Consider the following 19,907-nt stretch of genomic DNA (forward strand, 5'->3'; position numbering starts at 1 on the left):
AAATAAATATAACTCATGAAAAGCCAGCAATTGTTTTCAACATCTTGCATTTCTTAGTCTGTGTAATGTTCAAAATCATGTAGTACATACAAATGCAGGTTCAACTAAAATATCTGTATCCTACTGAACAGGAATTATGGTTGTTCCTTTGGTTGTGGATTGGGAAAGAAAAAAAATAGAAATATTTCACAACACACATCTACAAGCTTAGGAGAGCAAAGATGCACTAACATCTTCTGACAATATATGTGTATAAGAATATGAAATACCTATGTATGCATAATGAACATATGTATATGTATCTATAAATACCTGTGTTGTATATTGCTAATATTGTATTTAGCTCACTGTGCCTATGATTAAAATTTCCTATAATTTTTCTTTCTTTTTGGTCAGTTAACTTCAAAAATTAAGCTCTTTAGCATTTCCCCTTTTCTCTAACTACTGGAGAACTTATTAAATAATGGAGCTATTCCTGGACTGTTTATCAATCTCATCTGTGAAAACTTCTAGGCTGAACTATTTAGGTTATATTTCATTTAGCAATTCAACACATCTTTAATAGGTATAGCTCCATTCAGATTTTCTATCGCTCTTGGGTGAGGTTTTCTAGGTCATACATTCTCAGAAATGGTTTATTGCATCTTAGTTTTTGTGACATAGATGGCTACTCTTCACTAGAAATATCTCCACTTATTTTTCCTGAACACAGGATCAGGCCACATACTGCCATGACACATGTCAGATGTGTGTTGCTACCACACTGAGGCATTTATGATGTGAGTGTGCTTCATCCCTACTCTTGCTCTTCTACCAGCTAACTGAAGACAGCATAAAAACCCTCGTGGATAGAGGCTACACGGGGAGCAAGGAGCCTGAGCTCTGAATCCATGCCCAGAACTATGAGCTTCAAACAGCAATATGCAATGTTTAAACTAATAATAGGGCTTCCCTGTTGGCGCAGTGGTTGAGAATCTGCCTGCCAATGCAGGGGATACAGATTCAAGCCCTGGTCTGGGAAGATCCCACATGCCGCGGAGCAACTGGGCCTGTAAGCCACAACTACTGAGCCTGCGCGTCTGGAGCCTGTGCTCCGCAACAAGAAAGGCCGCGACACTGAGAGGCCCGTGCACCGCGATGAAGAGTGTCCCCCGCTTGCCACAACTAGAGAAAGCCCTCACACAGAAACGAAGACCCAACACAGCCAAAAATAAATAAATAAATAAATAAATTTATAAACTAATAATACTCCCAAAGTAAACTTACGTTTATACTTGTGTATGTACTTGAATGCAGTCCCAAGTGTCTAAGTTTGAAACTCAAGTGTAAAACCATGGGGAAAAATAATTGATTAACCTTTATTATTAATATGTTGTCATCTAATTTAGAAGGATATTCTTGCCAGCTGAAATATATTTTCTAACTTTGTGATGCTACTGTAATTTTTTCTTAGATTTCTCCTTTTTCCATCATTAGCATTTATTTTTATGACATGTAGGAGAAGTTGTCTACTTTCAAAAATTCAACTTTCAAGGACAGAATATTTATTAAGAAAACTCTCATAAACAGAATGCCTTTATTTTTTCCCACACCAAAGTTTTTGTTCTGGCTGGATTTTTTAAAACTTACAATAATTTGCAAGAATAATACAATAAGCACTTAAAAACCTTTCACTTAACTTCACCAAGTGTTAACATTTTGCTATATTTATCTATGTGTGTGTGTGTTTATCCTGTAGTTGATGAATTATTTGATGGTACTTCTAATCAACATGTATTTCACCCCTGAATACTTCAGTGTGTGTCTCTAAGAACAGAGCTTTCTCCTACATAGCCACTCATGAATGTAATTCTTTAGACTCACAAAATTGATACAATAGTATTTGCTATAATGCAAATTTCCCCAAATGCTCAAATAAGATGTTTTAAAGATTTTATTTTTAAATTCAGAATCTAATTAAGTCTCATTACATTTACTTGTTATGTCCCTTTAGTTTTCTTTAACATAGAACAGTTCCCAACTATTTTGTCATTCACATTTACGTTACTGAAGAGTTCAGACCAGATGCTTTGTAGATTCCTCAATTTAGGTTAGTCATATTTTTTCCCCATGATTAGATTTAACTGAAAACTTTTTGGCAGGAAGACTGTACAGGCGATGTTGTACTCTTTTCAGTGCTTACATAGAGAGAGGTCCATTATGTCAGTATATCCCACTGTTGATGGTGTTAAATTTGGTACCTTGTTTAAAATACTGTCTGCCAGATATCTTCATTTTAAAGAAACTCTTCCCTTTATACTTAATAAGTAATCTGTTGGGTGAGGGATAACTTTGCTTTCAAACATGACATTTCACCCATAACTTAACATGTTTAACAGATGAAGAGCATTATGTTTTATTTATGAGTTTCAGTGAAAGAATAAGAGAGCAAAGGAATCTAATGCATATTTCCAAGTATCACAAGGGATTTGACGAAGAAAAAAGAAAGGTAAAGTGGATGCAATAAATTGAAAGGAAATTAAAACTCGTTTTATTACATATTAATTTCCAATTAAATTAGCTATCTAAAGTTTAGTTTGGTATAAAAGAGAGACACTATCAATAATAAAAGTTATTAAACTTTCAAGATTCTAAAAAATGCAAAAGGACCCTGTTCAGATATTATCAACTCATAGAACATTGAGTATCATGATCAATTTGACAGAGGAGACATTTGCCAATAGTAATAAAATTATTTGAGGTGTTTATGTTTCACATTATCAAGAACTTTGTCATTCAATAATAATGTCAAACAAAATCTTCATCTGCAGTTGAAGGATTCATACCAGTTTAAATGATTTTAAGACTAATTATATTAGTGCAATTATAGTATATATGTTAAAGTTTATGAATATTATAGTAAACATCAAAATAAAGTATTCTATAAATTATGGAAACCTATACTTTATAGAGTCTTTAGCTTATTTACAAAATGTATACCTACACTTATAAAAATAAAAAAAATATAAAATATAGAGGAGCTAACATGAATACTATAAAATCTGTTATTATTTACAATTGATTATAAGCATAAGAATTATATACATATATATATATTTAAAATGTCATGATTAAAGACCTTTGGAGGAATTTTACCTAAAAGTTTTCAGTAAGATTATCAAGAAGATATTTGTATGCCTTTTAGCATAGATTATATGAAAATCAGTTAAAAAAGGATACGGTTTCAGTTGGTATGGTTTTTATAGATTCCATTTTTGTTGTGATTTCAGAACAGTGGGAAAGTCATTTTCTTTAATTTTAATTGATTAGTTGTTCTCAATAGCATCTGTGCAGAAAAGAATTAACACAGCAGGCCTGAACTGCTCTCCTTGAAAAGGCCTGCTTGCAAGATTTGCCCTTGACGAGTGCCTGAAAACTTAGATTTCAAGCGGGTTCCCACCATTAAGTAATATAAATGTTTCACTTTGCCTAAACTCTTTGTGTAAGCATTATGGTTTATACTTAACAACTGCTTTCCTTCTGGGACTCTTGAATTTTGGTATATACTAAGCAGAGGTTGTCTATGTGATTAGCCCTCAACAAAAACCTGGGGCTCCCAGTCTCTAATGAATCTCCCTGTTGGCAGCAACTCACAGGTTTCGTCACAACTCTTTGCAAAGGAAATTAAATGCCTCCTGTGCTATTCCACTTGGAATGCTGACCTTGGAAGTTTGCTCCTGGTTTCCAAAGACTATGCCCTGTGTACCATTTCCCTTTCCTCATTATGCTTTGAACCCTTTTGATATAACAAATCAGAGCCTTTGGTTTGTCTGTATGCTGAGACTTGTGAGCCACCCTCTCATGAATCATCCAACCTGGAGGGTTAGTCTTGGGTATGTCTCAACACAGCATTCTAATTAGAATAGTTGGGGTGGTGGGTGATGTTTGAGATATACTGTGCCCATGGGCTGGAAGATACAGCATTGCTAAGATTTCAACTGACCCCAAATTAATCTATAGATTTATTATAGTCATATTTAAAATCCCAGCAGACTTTTTGTAGAAATTGCAAAACTGATCCTAAAGTTCCTATGTAAATGCAACGACCTAGAATAACCAAAACAGTTTTGAGAAAGAACAAAGTGGGAGTAATGTCACTACCAGATTTTAAGACTTTTTACAAAGATATGGTAATTAAAATTGATTGCTATTGGTCTAAATATAGACAATAGATCGATGGAAAAGAATAGATTCTAGAAAATTTTTCAAGGGCTCAAAAACAATTCAACTGAGAAAGGATAGTCTTTGAATAACTGGTAAAAGCAGGTAGGCATGTACAAAAACTTGTGTTTTAATCTGTACCCCACAAAATATATAAAATTTACTCAAAATTGACCATAGTCCTAAATTTAAAACTTAAAACTACAAATCTCCTCTAAGAAAACATTGGAGAAATACTGTGACTTTAAGTTAGTTAATGATTTCTTAGATAAAACATCAAAAAGCATAATCCACAAGAAAACATGGTAAACTGGACTTTATAAAATTCACTACAAGTGACAATAATAAAGGAACAAAAAGATGAAACATGAATGGGAAAAAATGTGTGCAAAATCATATATCTGATAAAGTACTTGTATCCAAAATACATAAAGAACACTCAAACTCAATATTAAAAAAAATTTTAATGGGTAAGTGATCTAAGCAGACATTCCACAAAAGAAGATACAAGAATGTAAAATGCTCTTCAACATTACTGTTTAGGAGAATGCAAGGTAAAAAGCACAATGATATATCACTACACATACATTAGAACAGATGGTGGAAATGTGAACTTGTATAATCGTTTTGGAAAACATTTTTACAATTTCATCTTTCAAATGACTCAGCCATTTCACTCCTAAGTATTTACCCAAGAGAAATAAAAGAATGTGTCAATATAAATCCTTCTACATGAATGCTTATAGCAGATTTATTTTGTAATGACCAAAACCTTGAAAACAACCCAGACATTCATCAGCAAGTGAATGGATGAAAAAATTGTAGCCTATTCATTTACTGGAATAAATTAGAAAGAACTATTGATATGTGCAACATCATGGTTCCTTATGCTGAGTGTAAAATTATGTTGAATGTAAGAAATCAGATGAAGATAACTCTACCATCCAAGTTAATTAAAATTCTTAAACATCCAAACTTACCTATTGTGAGTGACATAAATCAGATCATCAGTACCTGAGCATGGGTTAGGGGTGAGGAGAGGCAAAAAGATGGATCATAAAAAGAGATGGCAGATATATTCATTATCCTGACTATGGTAATGATTTTATGTATGTATACACATGTCAAAACATGGCTTATATATGTATAGCTCATCGAATGTCAAATATTCATCAATGAAGCTTTTAAAAAATATTCAAATGTTAACAAAGATTATTTGAGTTGACTAGTACATGTAAATATTTTCTGAGTGCTTTAATTCAAACTTTACTAACAAAATCACAAAGATAGAATATTATAATGTAGAGAAATTGTGGTTATGTGTACATTTTTTCTTAAGTTTACAATGTACAGAACACATTATTATAGTCATGGAAACTTCATATATACTATTACCAATTTAAAATACTTGACCAAAGTATTTTAAAAATAATCTTATAAGTGTAAACCTAATATGTAAAATGGTGTGTGTGTGTGTGTGTGTGTGTGTGTGTGTGTGTGCACGTTAGTATATTTACCTTCCCAATCAAAGTGATTCATAGATATTATGCAGTGGTTCATAGATATTATGATTCATATATATTATGCAGTGAAATAAGCTATAAGATATATAAGAACAAATAATTATTCAGTCCAAATTCAAATACTGGATCTAATATTGTACTTTATAATAATTTAGGTAAAATGTCAGCAGGGCATCTCACCATCCTTTCCTGTAAAAAAAAAAAATAGAAAAAAGAAAAAGAGAGAGAGAGAAAAACTGAATACTCACAGGTTATCTATAGACTAATTTTTAGAAGTTACTTAGTGGTAATTTTGGATGTGAATTTGGAGGTTATGAGCATTGTTTGTGCTATTTTTTTCAACTTGGAGTATATCCAATGAAAGGATCCATTTGTAAAAGCCAGAAGGCACAAATGGAATATTAGTTAATGTTGAGCTTGAATACACACAAATTGAGCTACCTGATGCATGGTATATTCTTTGTATATATAACCTGGCTATTTCTCTGGTAGATTTAGATGGTAAAAAGGCAAAAATCTTCTAAGTATTTGACTTAAAATAAACCTAAGAAAAGATATGACTACTGTTAATGGAAAAAATAATAATTCTATACATCCACTCAAAGTTAACTTTCAAGGCATTAATGTTCACAAATGGCTTTAGACTTACTGAGAGGGAAAAATCTATGTTTTTACTTTAGGTGACATTGAAAATTGGTTTTAAAATATCCAATGACATTTTAGATAACTAAGGAGCTATGACTATAGTAAAACAAAACCCTGAGAAAGTTTCCTTAAATAATAAGAAAATATTTATAATGCTTCTTGACAAGTCCAGAGGATGAGGCTCTTTGTCCCCAGAACTGATTAATTGAAGGGCTCAACACATCTTTAGGAAACAGCCATCCTTTCAAGAGACTTGCTGTTTCCCTCATCATTGCCATAGTTTCAAGCTTCAAATTCAGACAGGAAAACACCTATCAGAAGAGAGAGTATTCCTTAATGCATTGATACATTTCTGTTGCATCAGTGAAGAAATCTTTACTAAAAGTTCCTCAGAACTCTTTCTTTATGTTGCCTTGGCAAAAAATTTTACGACTTGACCATGCCTTAACCCAATAATTAGCAATGGGGTAAAACCCCAATAACTGATTTTGACCCTACACGAATTACTTTGATAGAAATGAGTCACTCTCCCTTGACTGGGGGAATAAGAAGGGACTGACTTTTGAATATGGTACCTCTAATGTGTGTTACATTATCTGCAGTCTCACCTTAAGTAAATGACAAAGCTACTGAGTATTCCAAACACGTATCAGCATACTCAAACTCTGATTTCCTACAAGAGAATATAGTTAAATTTACACTATATTGAAATGAAAATATGTAAAATATAATTGGAAGAAAATCACAAAGATTATAGAAGAATATGAATCTGTGCTGTTCATATTTTAATAGATAAGTTGTATTCTATTAACAACTATGCTGTATAACCATATTTTATGTATAAATTCAGTTATATTGAAAAGATAATGCATTTTACCAGATAAGTGCAAGAACTGCCCATAAAATCCATAAAGTAAATTAAATATTTTCTCTATCCATCTATCTGTCTACCTACCTATCTATCTCTATCTTTAATGGAAATAAAGAGAAATAATATGATACATTAGAATTAAAACAAAGTAAAAAACTGATATTTTAGTAATTTGTAGGGGTTTAAAAATAAACTTTTTCTTAAAATATTTTATTTATTTATCTGTTGAAATTGAGTTTATTGAAATGATATTAAACGTGTAAAATCCCCATTTTACAGAAAATGAGACACTTGTAGAATTAAATAGCTGGTAAATGATAGCATAGGACTCAAATCTAAAGCTAGCTTCAAAACCTGTATCTTACTACACTGCTTCCTACCATGAGCACTTGGAGAGCAGCTATTGAGTTTTAATCAACTCTAAATCCCTAGCACTTAGCTTAGTACTAGGTACAAGTATAAAAGAGAAATTAAATTACCTATAATGTCACCACCTAGTATAACCACTATTAAAATATTGGTATATTATATTGACATGTACACACTGCTATATTTAAAATAAAATGTCTTTCCATGAAAAAAAATGTTTTCAAAGAATACTGACTCAAGTGGAAAAATGTTCACACTGTATTAAAAAAGATAAAACATAGGTAATAGGATCAAAATGTTATAAAATATTATTTATTTATACACATCTGTTTTATATATATGCACATAAAAAGATTGAAATAAAATACTTTAGATTTACAGAAAACCTGTAAAGATAGCTGAGTGATTTTTCATATAGCACACACCTGTTTTTCCTAGTTAACAATGTATGATCCACATGTTAAATTAATGAACCAACATTGTTATATTATTATTAACCAAAGTCCAAACTTTACTCATATACCCTTACTTTTTTACCTATTATTCTTTTTTCTGCTCCAAGATCCCATGTAGAATACAACATTTCATTTAGTCATTATATCTCCTTAGGCAACTCTTGGCTGTGACATTTTCTCAGACTTTTCTTGTTTTTAATGACTTTGACAGTTTTGAAAGTATTACTTAAGTATTTTGTAGACTGCCCCTCAACTGGGATTTGTCTAATTATGATTACACTGGGAATAAGGGCTTTTGGTCTCATCACATCTTATCAAGGGTGCAAATTATCAACATGACATCACTGTTGATGTCAATTTTGATTACTTGGTAGAAGTATTTTTTGTCAGGTTTCTGACTATAAAATAACTCTTTCACCACTTTCCTATACCATGCTCCTGGAAGGAAGGTCCTATGCACAGTCACACTTAAGGAGCAGGGAGTTATGCTCTATCTCTTTGAGAGCAGATTAATTACATACATGATTTGGAATTTATTTATTTCCTCAATAATTTATTTATATAAATACATTCCTAGGGTTTTTTCAATGCTTCAAAAAAGGCAGGGGAGTTAAGGAAATTTTGGTTTACATCATTTTATTAAATTTAATAGATTTACATATCTTTATAAAAATTACCAAAAGAAATTGATTTTTACTGTAATTTAGACTTTTGCTGCTATCAAATTATTCCTTAATCTAATATGCACCACATTACTGGCACTCTGGTATCCTCCCTCTCTGTCTCTCTGTCTGTCTCTCTCTTTTCTCTCTCACTCTCATCTGTAGGGAAATCCTGGTTGTCATGTGAAAATTATAGCAAACCAATTTTAGAAAACAATGATAATATATACTTGGGAAATTCTATAATCTTAAAGCTTATTAATTAATAAACAAGGTCTTACATGCATTCTAGCCACAAGAAAAGCACTGATTATGCTTTTTGAGTACTAAACATACCTCAGAGTTCTTGGGCTCATTGTCAGAAAAGTTAAGGAAATGTCTGTGGGTCAGTAAGAAAGTAATTGTGAAAGCAAAAACCATCATTTTCCCATTATATCTGTACCTCATTTTCTTTAGGAAAGTCCACTGTGAGTCAGGTCAGAACCAAAAATGTCAATAGTTCTTATTTACTTAAATTGTTTTAAATCTACTATCCTTACATATCCATCATTTGGAAGAACAAGAAATTGTTTACTGAGTAAAAATCTTGACTTTTTCTGAATATTCCCTTGACCCACATCCATGCACAGGTGTTTAAATTCCTTGACTTTAAGGATAGAGTGTCACCCCTTATTTTCAGTGTATCATACTTTGTAATTCCATCCCTAATCAACTACATAGAATTTTTTCCCACTTCCAGTACTTGCTATAGAGTTTAATCTAAAGCAGTCTGTCACTCAATACTCAAGCAAATGTTGGTTATGAGAAAAACAAAAAAATCAAAAAGGATCAACTCATAGTTATACAAGTTATCCAAACATCTACTCTAGGTAACATAATTTGGCAACCTGTATATCAAACCTATCACAAATATGTTCATTTTGTCACTACAGAATTTAATACTTTAGAACAGCTTTACATGGAGTGTGTACTCTTGAGTTCAGCATAGATAACAATTTCTTCAAATTAAATGTACACTGAACTCAAAAGAGTTTGATCCAAGGATTTTATTATTCTATTGTTTAATACATGAAATTATTAATAACATGTTTTTGGACATCATCTTTTGAACTTGAATCAGCCAACAGAAGAAACAGTTCTGTAGTTCATTAATATATCTACTTTTGGTACATTAGTGAGGATGTCTGAAGTACATCATTGTGTCTTACAAGTATTCAAATACACAAAAATATTCCTCTCAAATGTTAATATCAGTAAACTGTGCTTAAGTTGAGAAAATATTCGTTTTTATTTTATAGCATAACTGTTAGGCTTCTTTCTTTGTCTTGGTGACTGAGAAGCTAAAACAAAATATTAATATGTAATTTCTATGAATACAAAAAGAATGTTAAGACACTTAGGATGCAAATCATACCTTGGTGTTGCATATTTGAGTTTGGCTGCCTTTTTTTTTAAGGTCATTTTTATTTGAACTTCAAAGTTTTATACACCATGGATACTTAGGAATGAAACTATGATGAGAGTTATAATCCTGTGGCTTCTGTAAATGAGTTTTGGATTGTTTTCTTCCTTTATGGCTCTACTTCAATCAAGAAAATAGAGAGGAGATTGAAAGGGATAAGTATAAGAGAATATAACTTCTCATTAGACAGATTTTGCAGCAATAGTACTTACATGTTGCTACAGTATGTTCTCAAACAACAAGGTTGAATTGAAGTTAACTACAAAGTTGCGTCATCTTGGGTGAGTAAATATTTTAAGCACTCACTTGGATGGCTGTGTAGTGGAAATTAAAAAGTCTGCAGTTTTGTTAGTTTATTCTCTGACTATCTGCCCAGATTGGGAGTTCTACCATCCTGTGTGCATGAGGTCATTCTACCCACTTCCTCTGTACTCCCCGGCTTCTGAGTGGCCAGATTGTTTCTGTTTGTTTTTTTAACATATAATTTTCTTTGGAGTTCTATCTTGGCTCTCAAAATACGCTTAATATGTTATTATCTAATTCCCTTTGTGTTATCAGTATAGATCAGTTTCAGATATTACTATTTTCATTTTCTGAGTATAAGCATTCATGTTTTTCTTTAAATAATCACATCTAACAATCCATATTCATAATCAATATTTCTTAGCCCAATGAATGAGAACTGCAATAACTACAAAGTGTTACTCAGCAAGTACACAGTTGATTCTCAAATAAGCATGAAATCCTTTTCCAAAGCACTACCATATATTACTAACATGTTAATTTCCCCCACTTTTTTTTTTTTTTAATTTTTGTTGGAGTATAGTTGATTTACCATGTTGTGTTAGTTTCAGGTGTACAACATTGTGAATCAGTTATCCATATACATATATCCACTCTTTTTTTACATTCTTTTCATGTATTGGTCATTACAGAGTATTGAGTAGAGTTCCTTGTGCTATACTGTAGGTCCTAATTAGTTATCTGTCTTATATATAGTAGTATGTATATGCCAATCCCAATCTCCCAATTTATCCCAACCCCTCTTATTCCCTGGTAACCTTAAGTTTGTTTTATACATGTGTGACTCTACTTCTGTTTTGTAAATAAGTTCATTTCTACCCATTTTTAGATACCACATATAAGTGATATCATATGATATTTGTCTTTGTATGACTTATTTCACCCAATATGACAATGTAGAATTTCATAGATGCTGCTGCAAATAGCATTATTTTGTTCTTTTTTATGGCTGAGTAATATTCCATTGTATATATGTACCACATTTTTTTTATCCATTCCTCTGCTGATGGACATTTAGGTTGCTTCCATGTCCTGGCTATTGTAAATAGTGTTGCAATGAATATTGGGGCACATGTATCTTTTTGAATTATAGTTTTCTCTGGGTATATGCCTAGGAGTGGGAATTGCTGGGTCATATAATAGTTCTATTTTTAGTTTTTTAAGGAAACTCCATAGAGTTCTCTATAGTGGTTATGACAATTTACATTCCCACCAACAATGTAGGAGGGTTCCCTTTTCTCCACATCTTCTCCAGCATTTATCGTTTGTAGATTTTTTGATGATGGCCATTCTGACCGGTGTGACGTGATACCTCATTGTACTTTGATTTGCATTTCTCTAATAATTAGTGATGTTGAGCATCTTTTCATCTGCTTTTCGGCCATCTGTATGTGTTCCTTATGAAAATGACTATACTACCCAAAGAAATCTACATATTCAATGCAATCCCTATCAAATTACCAATGTCCTTTTTCACAGAATTAGAGCAAAAATTTTACAATTTGTATGGAAATGCAAAAGACCCTGAATAGTAAAAGCAATCTTGAGAAAAAAATATGGAGCTGGAGGAATCAGGCTCCCTGACTTCAGATTATACTACAAGGTTACAGTAATCAAAACACTGCACTATGGTACTGGCACAAAAACAGAAATATAGATCAATGGAACAGGAGAGGAAGTCTAGAGATAAACCCATGCACCTATGGTTACCTAATCCATGACAAAGGAGACAAGAATATACATTGGAGAAAAGACAGTCTCTTGAATTAGCTTAAGATGGTGGAGTAGAAGGACGTGCACTCACCCCTTCTTACGAGAACACCATAATCAGAACTAACTGCTGAACAACCATTGACAAAAAACGTTGGAACCTACCAAAAAAGATATCCTACATCCAAAGACAAATAAGAAGCCAAAATGAGATGGTAGGAGGGTCACAATCACAATAAAATCTAATCCCGTATATATCAGGTGGATGACCCACAAACTGGAAAGCAATTGTAGAGTAAGTCTCCTATATATGAACGTTCAGGATGCAAACTTTGCAAAGATGCAAACGTGCATTAGCATGTCCAGTCACATAAGTTAGTTCACGTCTGGAGTACATTGTCACATTCATGCATCCTCTACAAGTGGTTGTGCTTTTGTGTACTTTGCTGCACAGTACTGCATAGAGTACAGTAGTACAGTATCTTTATTTCAAGGCAAGGATGTCCAGAAGCAAGCATCAAAGCAGCAGTGATGTAGCTGGTGCTGATAAGAAGAGCCAGGAATTGGAGGCCCAGAGAAAGGATGAAGAGAGACAAAGGAAAAAGAAGTAACTGAAGAATGGAAGAGATTCACAATACAGGAAATGGCAAGGGGATTTTCCTTATTTGAGGAGGTACTGTTAGTTTTTGAGGCACAGGACCCAAATGTAGAATGGAACACAAATGTTGCAGCAGCTGTTTAGAATGCAATCCAGTGCTACCGTGTCATCTATGACAAGAAAAAAAAGAGCTACTACCCAGACATCACTGGATTGTTTTTTCAAGAGGGTAGATATAATTGAATCCAGCAAAGAACCAGAACCTGTGTCATCAGTGTTAGGCATGAGTGAAATTGCAGCTTGCCCTCCGTCTCCTATTGCTGATGATCCTTCAGCTCTACCTTCTCCCACCTCCTCTCCCTCCTTCAGTCAGTAACTCTTCTTCCCTGTTCACTTGATGCCAGCACCTGTATGCCAGTTGTTGTACTGTACTACTGTACTTTTCAAGGTACTGTACTGTAAGATTAAAAATGTTTTCTTTATTTTTGTGTTTGTTTTTTATGTATTATTTGTGTGAAAATTATTATAAACCTATTACAGTACAGTACTATATAGCCAATTGTTAGTTGGGTACCTAGTCTAACTTTGCTGGATGTATGAATAAATTGAACTTATGGACACGATCTCAGAATAGAACCCATTCGTATGTAGGGATTTACTGTATGACAGAAGTTCTCCCACTGGAGTGAAAGTTCTGAGCCCTAAATCAGGCTTCCCAGCCTGTGGGTCCAGCAATGGGAGGAGGTGTCCCCAGATAATTTGGCTTTGAAGGTCAGCGGATTTGATTGCAGGACCTCCACAGGACTGAGGGAAACAGAAATTCTGCTCTTGGAGGGTACACACAAGTCTTGTGCATGCAGGACCCAGGGGAAAAAGCAGTGACCCCATAAGAGACTGGGCCAGACCTACCTGCTAGTATTGGAGGGTCTCCTGCAGAGGTGGGAGGCTGCTGTGGCTCACCACGGGTACAAAGACATTGGCAGCAGCAGTTCTGGGAAGTACTTATTGGAGTGAGCTTTCCCAGAGACTGCCATTAACCCCACCAAACAGACTGTAGACTCCAGTGCTAGGTCCCCCCAGGCCTAACAACCAACAAGATGAGAACATGGCACCACCCATCATCAGAGAAGTGGATAAAAGTTTTACTGAGGACTGACCTGCCCATCACCAGTCCCTCCCATCAGGAAGCATGCACAAGCCTCTTATATAGCCTCATCCACAAGAGGGTAGACAGAAGACACATGAAGAACCACAGTCCTGCAGCCTGCAGAATGAAATAATCACAGAAAGTTAGACAAAATGAAATGGCAGAGGATTATTTCCCAGGTGAAGGAACAAGATAAAACCCCAGAAAAACACCTAAGTGAAGTGGAGATAGGCAACATTCTGGAAAAAAGAATTCAGAATAATGATAGTGAAGATGATCCAGGATGTCAGATAAATAATGGAGCTCGAGAAGATGAAAGAAATATTTAACAAAACCTAGAAGAACTAAAGAAAAAGCAAGCCAAAATGAACCCTTGATAACTGAAATGAAAAATACACTAGAAAGAATCAATAGCAGAATAACTGAGGCAGAAGAACAGGTAAGTGATGTGGAAGAGTGAATGGTAGAACAGGTAAGTGATGTGGAAGAGTGAATGGTATAAGTGTAAACCTAATATGTAAAATGGTGTGTGTGTGTGTGTGTGTGTGTGTGTGTGTGTGTGCACGTTAGTATATTTACCTTCCCAATCAAAGTGATTCATAGATATTATGCAGTGGTTCATAGATATTATGATTCATATATATTATGCAGTGAAATAAGCTATAAGATATATAAGAACAAATAATTATTCAGTCCAAATTCAAATACTGGATCTAATATTGTACTTTATAATAATTTAGGTAAAATGTCAGCAGGGCATCTCACCATCCTTTCCTGTAAAAAAAAAAATAGAAAAAAGAAAAAGAGAGAGAGAGAAAAACTGAATATTCACAGGTTATCTATAGACTAATTTTTAGAAGTTACTTAGTGGTAATTTTGGATGTGAATTTGGAGGTTATGAGCATTGTTTGTGCTATTTTTTTCAACTTGGAGTATATCCAATGAAAGGATCCATTTGTAAAAGCCAGAAGGCACAAATGGAATATTAGTTAATGTTGAGCTTGAATACACACAAATTGAGCTACCTGATGCATGGTATATTCTTTGTATATATAACCTGGCTATTTCTCTGGTAGATTTAGATGGTAAAAAGGCAAAAATCTTCTAAGTATTTGACTTAAAATAAACCTAAGAAAAGATATGACTACTGTTAATGGAAAAAATAATAATTCTATACATCCACTCAAAGTTAACTTTCAAGGCATTAATGTTCACAAATGGCTTTAGACTTACTGAGAGGGAAAAATCTATGTTTTTACTTTAGGTGACATTGAAAATTGGTTTTAAAATATCCAATGACATTTTAGATAACTAAGGAGCTATGACTATAGTAAAACAAAACCCTGAGAAAGTTTCCTTAAATAATAAGAAAATATTTATAATGCTTCTTGACAAGTCCAGAGGATGAGGCTCTTTGTCCCCAGAACTGATTAATTGAAGGGCTCAACACATCTTTAGGAAACAGCCATCCTTTCAAGAGACTTGCTGTTTCCCTCATCATTGCCATAGTTTCAAGCTTCAAATTCAGACAGGAAAACACCTATCAGAAGAGAGAGTATTCCTTAATGCATTGATACATTTCTGTTGCATCAGTGAAGAAATCTTTACTAAAAGTTCCTCAGAACTCTTTCTTTATGTTGCCTTGGCAAAAAATTTTACGACTTGACCATGCCTTAACCCAATAATTAGCAATGGGGTAAAACCCCAATAACTGATTTTGACCCTACACGAATTACTTTGATAGAAATGAGTCACTCTCCCTTGACTGGGGGAATAAGAAGGGACTGACTTTTGAATATGGTACCTCTAATGTGTGTTACATTATCTGCAGTCTCACCTTAAGTAAATGACAAAGCTACTGAGTATTCCAAACACGTATCAGCATACTCAAACTCTGATTTCCTACAAGAGAATATAGTTAAATTTACACTATATTGAAATGAAAATATGTAAAATATAATTGGAAGAAAATCACAAAGATTATAGAAGAATATGAATCTGTGCTGTTCATATTTTAATAGATAAGTTGTATTCTATTAACAACTATGCTGTATAACCATATTTTATGTATAAATTCAGTTATATTGAAAAGATAATGCATTTTACCAGATAAGTGCAAGAACTGCCCATAAAATCCATAAAGTAAATTAAATATTTTCTCTATCCATCTATCTGTCTACCTACCTATCTATCTCTATCTTTAATGGAAATAAAGAGAAATAATATGATACATTAGAATTAAAACAAAGTAAAAAACTGATATTTTAGTAATTTGTAGGGGTTTAAAAATAAACTTTTTCTTAAAATATTTTATTTATTTATCTGTTGAAATTGAGTTTATTGAAATGATATTAAACGTGTAAAATCCCCATTTTACAGAAAATGAGACACTTGTAGAATTAAATAGCTGGTAAATGATAGCATAGGACTCAAATCTAAAGCTAGCTTCAAAACCTGTATCTTACTACACTGCTTCCTACCATGAGCACTTGGAGAGCAGCTATTGAGTTTTAATCAACTCTAAATCCCTAGCACTTAGCTTAGTACTAGGTACAAGTATAAAAGAGAAATTAAATTACCTATAATGTCACCACCTAGTATAACCACTATTAAAATATTGGTATATTATATTGACATGTACACACTGCTATATTTAAAATAAAATGTCTTTCCATGAAAAAAAATGTTTTCAAAGAATACTGACTCAAGTGGAAAAATGTTCACACTGTATTAAAAAAGATAAAACATAGGTAATAGGATCAAAATGTTATAAAATATTATTTATTTATACACATCTGTTTTATATATATGCACATAAAAAGATTGAAATAAAATACTTTAGATTTACAGAAAACCTGTAAAGATAGCTGAGTGATTTTTCATATAGCACACACCTGTTTTTCCTAGTTAACAATGTATGATCCACATGTTAAATTAATGAACCAACATTGTTATATTATTATTAACCAAAGTCCAAACTTTACTCATATACCCTTACTTTTTTACCTATTATTCTTTTTTCTGCTCCAAGATCCCATGTAGAATACAACATTTCATTTAGTCATTATATCTCCTTAGGCAACTCTTGGCTGTGACATTTTCTCAGACTTTTCTTGTTTTTAATGACTTTGACAGTTTTGAAAGTATTACTTAAGTATTTTGTAGACTGCCCCTCAACTGGGATTTGTCTAATTATGATTACACTGGGAATAAGGGCTTTTGGTCTCATCACATCTTATCAAGGGTGCAAATTATCAACATGACATCACTGTTGATGTCAATTTTGATTACTTGGTAGAAGTATTTTTTGTCAGGTTTCTGACTATAAAATAACTCTTTCACCACTTTCCTATACCATGCTCCTGGAAGGAAGGTCCTATGCACAGTCACACTTAAGGAGCAGGGAGTTATGCTCTATCTCTTTGAGAGCAGATTAATTACATACATGATTTGGAATTTATTTATTTCCTCAATAATTTATTTATATAAATACATTCCTAGGGTTTTTTCAATGCTTCAAAAAAGGCAGGGGAGTTAAGGAAATTTTGGTTTACATCATTTTATTAAATTTAATAGATTTACATATCTTTATAAAAATTACCAAAAGAAATTGATTTTTACTGTAATTTAGACTTTTGCTGCTATCAAATTATTCCTTAATCTAATATGCACCACATTACTGGCACTCTGGTATCCTCCCTCTCTGTCTCTCTGTCTGTCTCTCTCTTTTCTCTCTCACTCTCATCTGTAGGGAAATCCTGGTTGTCATGTGAAAATTATAGCAAACCAATTTTAGAAAACAATGATAATATATACTTGGGAAATTCTATAATCTTAAAGCTTATTAATTAATAAACAAGGTCTTACATGCATTCTAGCCACAAGAAAAGCACTGATTATGCTTTTTGAGTACTAAACATACCTCAGAGTTCTTGGGCTCATTGTCAGAAAAGTTAAGGAAATATCTGTGGGTCAGTAAGAAAGTAATTGTGAAAGCAAAAACCATCATTTTCCCATTATATCTGTACCTCATTTTCTTTAGGAAAGTCCACTGTGAGTCAGGTCAGAACCAAAAATGTCAATAGTTCTTATTTACTTAAATTGTTTTAAATCTACTATCCTTACATATCCATCATTTGGAAGAACAAGAAATTGTTTACTGAGTAAAAATCTTGACTTTTTCTGAATATTCCCTTGACCCACATCCATGCACAGGTGTTTAAATTCCTTGACTTTAAGGATAGAGTGTCACCCCTTATTTTCAGTGTATCATACTTTGTAATTCCATCCCTAATCAACTACATAGAATTTTTTCCCACTTCCAGTACTTGCTATAGAGTTTAATCTAAAGCAGTCTGTCACTCAATACTCAAGCAAATGTTGGTTATGAGAAAAACAAAAAAATCAAAAAGGATCAACTCATAGTTATACAAGTTATCCAAACATCTACTCTAGGTAACATAATTTGGCAACCTGTATATCAAACCTATCACAAATATGTTCATTTTGTCACTACAGAATTTAATACTTTAGAACAGCTTTACATGGAGTGTGTACTCTTGAGTTCAGCATAGATAACAATTTCTTCAAATTAAATGTACACTGAACTCAAAAGAGTTTGATCCAAGGATTTTATTATTCTATTGTTTAATACATGAAATTATTAATAACATGTTTTTGGACATCATCTTTTGAACTTGAATCAGCCAACAGAAGAAACAGTTCTGTAGTTCATTAATATATCTACTTTTGGTACATTAGTGAGGATGTCTGAAGTACATCATTGTGTCTTACAAGTATTCAAATACACAAAAATATTCCTCTCAAATGTTAATATCAGTAAACTGTGCTTAAGTTGAGAAAATATTCGTTTTTATTTTATAGCATAACTGTTAGGCTTCTTTCTTTGTCTTGGTGACTGAGAAGCTAAAACAAAATATTAATATGTAATTTCTATGAATACAAAAAGAATGTTAAGACACTTAGGATGCAAATCATACCTTGGTGTTGCATATTTGAGTTTGGCTGCCTTTTTTTTTAAGGTCATTTTTATTTGAACTTCAAAGTTTTATACACCATGGATACTTAGGAATGAAACTATGATGAGAGTTATAATCCTGTGGCTTCTGTAAATGAGTTTTGGATTGTTTTCTTCCTTTATGGCTCTACTTCAATCAAGAAAATAGAGGAGAGATTGAAAGGGATAAGTATAAGAGAATATAACTTCTCATTAGACAGATTTTGCAGCAATAGTACTTACATGTTGCTACAGTATGTTCTCAAACAACAAGGTTGAATTGAAGTTAACTACAAAGTTGCGTCATCTTGGGTGAGTAAATATTTTAAGCACTCACTTGGATGGCTGTGTAGTGGAAATTAAAAAGTCTGCAGTTTTGTTAGTTTATTCTCTGACTATCTGCCCAGATTGGGAGTTCTACCATCCTGTGTGCATGAGGTCATTCTACCCACTTCCTCTGTACTCCCCGGCTTCTGAGTGGCCAGATTGTTTCTGTTTGTTTTTTTAACATATAATTTTCTTTGGAGTTCTATCTTGGCTCTCAAAATACGCTTAATATGTTATTATCTAATTCCCTTTGTGTTATCAGTATAGATCAGTTTCAGATATTACTATTTTCATTTTCTGAGTATAAGCATTCATGTTTTTCTTTAAATAATCACATCTAACAATCCATATTCATAATCAATATTTCTTAGCCCAATGAATGAGAACTGCAATAACTACAAAGTGTTACTCAGCAAGTACACAGTTGATTCTCAAATAAGCATGAAATCCTTTTCCAAAGCACTACCATATATTACTAACATGTTAATTTCCCCCACTTTTTTTTTTTTTTAATTTTTGTTGGAGTATAGTTGATTTACCATGTTGTGTTAGTTTCAGGTGTACAACATTGTGAATCAGTTATCCATATACATATATCCACTCTTTTTTTACATTCTT

The 19,907-nt window shown here is 32.9% G+C and overlaps 1 protein-coding gene across 2 annotated transcripts in view; it reads right to left on the reverse strand.

Moving 5' to 3' along the window:
• KLHL1 (kelch like family member 1) overlaps nt 1-19,907 on the reverse strand; it is a 420,028-nt gene that overhangs the window by 200,579 nt on the left and 199,542 nt on the right. The gene's annotated exons all lie outside the window — the stretch shown is intronic.

Source organism: Physeter macrocephalus, chromosome 13, assembly GCF_002837175.3.
Source record: "Physeter macrocephalus isolate SW-GA chromosome 13, ASM283717v5, whole genome shotgun sequence".
NCBI classification, from domain to species: Eukaryota; Metazoa; Chordata; class Mammalia; order Artiodactyla; family Physeteridae; genus Physeter; species Physeter macrocephalus.